The sequence below is a fragment of the Bidens hawaiensis genome, unplaced genomic scaffold (genome assembly GCF_021521415.1).
Source record: "Bidens hawaiensis isolate Kalapana, Puna unplaced genomic scaffold, B.hawaiensis_p1.1 tig00022675_1, whole genome shotgun sequence".
NCBI classification, from domain to species: Eukaryota; Viridiplantae; Streptophyta; class Magnoliopsida; order Asterales; family Asteraceae; genus Bidens; species Bidens hawaiensis.
In genome coordinates, this window is record NW_027493538.1 from 18,977 (window position 1) to 26,376 (window position 7,400).

The 7,400-nt window shown below is 29.1% G+C and overlaps 1 pseudogene; it reads left to right on the forward strand.

Annotated features, from left to right (window-relative positions):
• Positions 1-617: 617 nt before the first annotated feature.
• On the forward strand, positions 618-926 carry LOC143566011 (putative mitochondrial protein AtMg00820 pseudogene; annotated as a pseudogene).
• The last annotated feature ends 6,474 nt before the right edge of the window (positions 927-7,400 follow it).

The window sequence follows — 7,400 nt, forward strand, 5'->3', positions numbered from 1 at the left end:
ATTTTCCTAGGCTACTCTACCTCCAAGTCTGCCTATAAATGTGTTGATCCTCAAACTAATAAACTTGACCATTCAAGATACGTTTCCTTCATTGAGGACCAATTTCCGTCTAAACAAAACTCGTCCTGTACATCTTCACTTCCAACAGTGGATGATTTTTTAAGTAATTCTAATCCTTCCCCACCACCTTTGCATCTCACCCTTCCCACTCAATCTTCCTCTAATCATGCATCTACCTCACCAACTTCAATACCCTCCATGTCACCCTCGCAACTTCAATACCCTCTGTATTACCTACCTCCATGTCTACTTCCACCACCCCTTTGATATCTCCCACCTCCCCTAACCCCACTAATTCAACCCAAAACACACACTCTGTGTTAACCTCACTCAACACTGATCCATCTCCCTCATCTTCTAGCTCAACCGTTTCTCCTACTCCTTCAACACAACCCATTACTGATCAACCTTCCACCTTACCTCCTAGAAATCGAAAACCAAACTCTAAATACTACAATTCCCATTTTGTCAACACAACCACAGTTCACCCTATACCTCATTCTCTTGAACCGAATACCTATCTCCAAGCATCTAGAGACCCACTTTGGCGCAAGGCTATGGATGACGAGTATAACGCCTTGCTTCGTAATCACACGTGGGAACTTGTCGCACCGAACTCACGACAACCCATTGGGTGCAAGTGGGTTTTTCGCATCAAACGCCATCCCAATGGAACTATTGACAAATACAAGGCACAACTTGTTGCCAAAGGCTTTCTTCAAGAATTTGGCAAGGACTGCTTTGACACATTTAATCCAGTTACCAAACCCGTCACTATACGTACGGTGCTTTCTATTGGTTTGTCTCGGGGATGGTCACTACGTCAACTTGACGTTAATAATGCGTTTTTGCACGGTAACTTATAAGAGGAGCTGTACATGGTGCAACCTCCTGGTTATGTTCATCCACAACTCCCTAATCATGTGTGTAAACTAAGGCGATCTCTTTATGGCCTTAAACAGGCACCACGGGCCTGGTATATGGCTTTAACATCCTTCCTAGTTGAATCGGATTTCACCAAATCTCTTGCAGATGCGTCGTTATTTATACACAATCGAGATGGGGTCGTATGTTACTTCATGGTCTATGTGGATGACATTATTTTAACCGGTAACAACAAACCGTTCATTGACAACTTTGTTCACCGCCTTGCTTCACGTTTCTCGATCAAAGATTTGGGCTATCCTAGCCATTTTCTTGGAGTAGAATTGATACCAACCACTAATGGCTTATTTCTATCCCAACACAGGCATATACATGACCTGTTGACAATTCATCACATGGATGGTTCGAAACCGGTTCTTACGCCTCTTTGCTCCTCCCAAGTTCTAACCCTTGATGATGGAACACCAACGGTTGACCCCACACCTTATCGTAAGCTTGTGGGCTCTCTTCAATATCTTGCTTTTACAAGACCAGAAATTTCCTTTGCTGTTAACCGACTCTCGCAGTTCATGCATAAACCGTCACAAACGCATTGGCAAGCCCTCAAACGCTTACTTCGGTATCTCAAAGCTACCGTTTATCATGGGTTGTTCTTGACCAAGAAATCTCCCCTAGAGCTCACTGCCTTCTTTGATTCCGATTGGGGGGGAATCTTCACGGCTGGTAGGTCTACCACTGGTTACATCCTTTATCTCGGTACCAATATCATCTCTTGGAAATCTGCTCGACAAAAATCCGTCTCACGGTCATCCACCGAAGCAGAGTACAAAGCCCTTGCGAATGCGGCTGCCGAGTTAGCTTGGGTTGAAAATCTACTCAAAGAACTTGGTATTTCCACGTCCACGGCTCCTCGACTCTATTGTGACAACACAGGCGCGACATACTTGTATGCCAATCCTGTGTATCATTCCCGTATAAAACATGTAGCCTTGGATTATCACTTCGTTCGAGAAAAAGTTGCAGCCGGAACTCTACGGGTTCATCACATCAATTCAACGGATCAACTAGCCGATGCGCTTACAAAACCATTGTCACGAGCTCCTTTCTTGAAACTGCGATCCAAGATTGGAGTTTCCGATGGATCCTCCATCTTGTGGGGGCGTATTAACACTATGGCATCCAATAGTACTCCATCACATTAATTAGTTTCAAATTCAAAATATCAAAGAATATTCTAGAGAATTATGTTAGTCAAATGTTGATTTACCTTCCTTGTATACATGCTTAAATCATGGATGTAATTATGTAATCGTGACTATATATGTATGTCCTTGTTCCTATGTATCAATACACAAAATATTCAATCTTCCTATTCTTAATACACTCTTGTTAGAATTAGTTTTGACACATAATTAACCGTGATATAAAGCGTCGGCGCATTTCTTTTCTTTCCTTAATTTTTTTCCATTATTTTTTCTTTTGTTTGTTAAATTCGGGAACGCAACCAACGTGTTCTAAAAGACAAAAGGAACGTTAGAGAAGTCACGTACCTAAGAAAAACAATATTCATTAGTCACATGCTTTGTGGGGAAGCCATCTTAAATATCAAGTCATCGTAGCGAATATAATATTCGTTTGATCACAACTTTTAAAAGAACAATATGACTGAATACTTATTCCTTGATTAAAAAATGTCTACAGTCGAATCATTACTTAACTTTGACCTTAAGATAAAATATGCATTTGGGTATAAAATTCTATAACCAAGACAGAGACTAGATTAATATAAGCGTTTCTAACAATGTTTAAGTTTTAGCTTATGAAGAAGTTTATAAATTAATAACTATATTTCAATATTATTTGTGATGGAAAATAGATACGACAAAATTTAAAAGATTTAGACGTTTGTCATCAAAGCAAATAAGTAAATACTAGGTGTACAAAACATTTTTTTTAAATGGTTATTGAGATAACAGACGGACCATAACGATCATCTTTATTTCATTTTGAAGGAAATCTATCGTAAGTGACAAAACCCTTTTGCTCAATTTAAAACCCTCATGTTTTGTATCTCATGTAGAACTTAAACTCAAAACATTTTCGTTATTTAAATAAAATCTTCAGATGCCTCAAATTAACCATTTGTGACGAGAATCATTAATTATTAAAAAAAATTATAACAACCAGACTGCATGTATTAGTTTTACTTATTTGTCATGTCTATTGTCATCATAAATATTTATTGAGTACATAATGTCATTCCAACTATTTATCTAACAATACTAGTAGTCTAATTGATATAATTATTTTTCTTCCAAATAAGTTTTAACTAATTAATACAAATCCTACCATACTATTAAAACAAATTAGTTTGCCTCCACATGGCCCCTCTCTATTGAACAATTCTCTTTATTTTTAAATATATCTTTAACTTCTCTAATTTTCTTAACAATTAAATAAATCAAAATAAATTCAATTACTAATAATTAATTGTAGGTCAATATATTTGGAAATCTTTTATTTTTTTAGTAACTTTCGGTTTCTTCTTTAAAATAGCAAAATTACAGCTTTTAATTTGAAATTAATTACATCATGTCTAAATTAGCTATTTTTCAAAAGACCAGTCAAACATTCTATTTCATCTCATTTATCAACAATAAATGATGTAAAAAAAATTCAAAAATTTGCCTCTTATATATTGTATTTATGTTCATTTCCATGCAATTTAATTTCATACTTGCATCCATTCTCTTTCTACTATTGTTCATCTGACATCATCTGTATCAAACATTTGTAAGTTTTTTTATTTCTTACCATTCATTTCATTAATTTTTTTTATTACATTAACTACTTACTTCTTTAATTTGTGATTTTTTCTTTGAAGACGTTATCTTTTATTTTATTTTTTTGTTGTATATATATTATGTATCAACAAATTATTCTTGGTACATGATATTTTCATTGCCATAAATTATGATTCTTATATAGAATCATTGATAAACTTCAAGAAGAAAATATTTGACAAAACATGATCGTAAATTTCTTAATATTATTCCCGTAGTTATATTTCATACTATATTTGATACTCTTATCATATTATTCCAGTAAGTTTTTATATCAGTTATAATTATTTTTGTTTTCCGTTTTTGTTTGTGTTTATATTAATAATTATATGATTTTTTTTCTTATAATCTGTTTAGGTTATATATCAAAATCGAAGATTCAATGTAGATCTTCATTATTTCATTTTTCCGGTAACGTGATTCAATTTTTCCGGTTGTAAATAATAACATAAATTTTACATTTTTTCACATGATTCAAATCTTCCATAATTTGTAATTTATTTATTATGTGATATTAATATTAATATTTAATTTTATCATTTTAGGCTATTGTTCCAACTTGATATAGCTAATTTCATGAATTGATGATTGTTTGATAAGATGTCTTTTATTTTTGTTTAATATTGATGTATATTTCCGTTAGTATTCATGTATTTGTTTATATTTCACAATTTATGTAATTCAATTGATTATTATATAATCCGGAAATGAAATTTAGTTGATTATTCTATAAGACATTAAATTATCTACAGTAAGATAATCAGTCTTATATTGTTGTTGGTCAAATTTCAATTAAATCATCAATGTCAACGCAATTTAAAACATTATTATACTTTCCAATATTATCTTACTTTCCATTTTTAGATTTATACAGATTTAATTTAGCAATTTAGAAACCGATTTTCCCCATTCAAATGTCACATACATATATATATATATATATATAAACGAATATCAAAATTCAATTCTCATCATTTATTTGAAATTTACAAAATATGTTATAGAATTTTACTTTCACCATTTGTTAAAAATCCGAATGTAAATAAATTAACTATTTGACCATTTATATTGAATAGGTTTAAATAACATTTACATATTTAAACATAATTCCCATTCCTAATTTGACTGATTTTTTTCAACCCTTTTTTATTTTTTGAATACCATCCATAACTATAAACTCATTTCATAATTATTTAACATTCATGTCTTAAATAAAAAAAAATAGTTCCTTCTAAACATTTCAAGTTATCATAAATTTAATGTCAATTTCAACAAAATCCCTTAAGTGAATAGTAAAAAATATTAATTTAAACCATTTTAAAATTCGAATTCTTGACCATATTTTCACAAACCGAATTTTAAGAGGTTAACCATTTGACTGAATTTGACTATTTTTAATTTATGATTTGACTCTAATTTTGGTAAATTTGAACATTATTATAATTTTAATAATAATAATTTATTCTCATTTCTATTTATATGATTTTTTACAAAAAAATGTTAAGTAATTTATACTATATAATCAATACATTTGTTCTCATTGTTCTCATTAATTTATATATTGATGTAAAGTTATATGTATCAAAACGATTTTCAAATTCGAATTCTCAACATTTATATGAAGTTTACAAAAATATGTTATACGGTTGGACTTTGACTATATTTAAAAAAAAACAGAATTTGAATAAATTAATCATTTGACTCAGTTTGACTATTTGTATTAATATAATTTCACTCAAATTTTGGTAAATTTGGACATTATTATAATTTTATTAATTTATTCTCATTTCTATTTATATTGTCTATTTATAAAGGTTTGTGACCGATTTCACTCAATCTTATATTGTTTATTTATTATTTCCAAAACAGTTATGGAATTAATTGATTTGACTATATTAATGTTTTTCAAATCAGTTATGAAATTAATTCATTTGGCTATATTAATGTTTTCCAACAATTATAAAAAATTAATTGATTTGAATATATTAATGTTTTTCAAAATAGTTTTAAATTTAAATGATTGATTATTAATGTTTTCTACAATACCCATGTTATTTGAACTATGGAATAATAAAAGTCACATTTAATCATGCATTATGAATTATGTTTAATGTTTAATATTATTTCTTTAATGTTTAATACGATATGATATTAGTATTCATGTAATGTGAGATATAATTTATCAGGTTACAACCAACTATTTTGAAGAGCATGAGATTTTAAAATGCATCAATGTCATATGTAATTCACATGTTGTATTGGCAATGCCAAAGTAAACAATTTCAAAATATATATGGAAACTTTGAATGATTATATTGTAGTATTATTTAAAAGTGTTTGTCATAACAGGCTCGGGTCACATATCGAAACATGTTAGGGAAAATGCGAGTTCTGAGTAAAATGATTTTAGTTCAAACGCGCATTTAAGTTAACAAATATTTCTTTATTATAATTTTTAATTGCCGTGTTTTAATTAAGGTAACCAATAAATATTCTTATTAATTAATTAATGTTTTTATGTTTTTATAAAGATTCTTACAATACGTGTTTTAGTTAGGTTAACAAAGAATTAATTATTAAATAATGTATTTCTGTTTCTATTGAAATTTCTATAATTTTCATGTTTTTATTAATGTAAACAAAAATTAATTATTAGTTAATGTATTTTCGTTTTTTATACAATCCTATAAATTCGTACTTTAAACTTTTAATTAAGGTCGCCAAAACATGTTTAAAGTTAATAAACAAGATGTATGATCTATAAGTTTATGAGGTTAAGAGTGGATATGTAGCTATAAGGGGTGCAAATAACATTTTGTCTTTTTAAATTTTGATGATTGTCTACAGATTAAAGAATGGGCAAAGACACATGGTATCAATGATCCCAAAGCCAGACACTTTAAATCTTATTCACTAAGAGGTTATTTTAAATGTTTTTTTTAGTTTTAGTTTAACATTTTTTGACGTTTGTATCTTAATTTTTTCTTAATATTCATAAGACATTTAAACCCGATTAAATACGGAAATTGACCAATTAGCAACAAACTTTTAAAGCTTTCTATACTCTTCAATCTCAACAAACATTTTCATTTTCTTATATTTGACCTAAATTAATGTTTAAAATAAACTCACCATTTATTATTTCAAAAATAATAAAACTTTTCATATTTTTTGAAAGTTGACTAATTAACCTATTTGATTTTAATTTTTTTATAATTATGTCAAAATTATCTATTACAATACAATTGTGCTAAATAATTTTTTTGAACGCATAAATGTCAAGATTATTGTATACAATTAAAAAAAGAATTATATAATAAAATTAATTTTAAATAAGGTAATGATGTTAAAGAGTTTGAAACATAATTTAATGCAGATTGCAGTCACTTTAATAAAAGTTTAATTAGGGAATGTCTTCTATGTAATAACATATAACAACTTATGCTAACCTTTCAAATAACGTGTGTTTGTTCGAAAATTTCAATATTTCCACCCATATCGTACACGTGTTAATAACCTAGTATAATAATAAATCTATGTATTGTACACCTACTTTTTACTTATTTGCTTTGATGACAATGTAATAAATCTTTAGTTTTTTTGTAATACCTA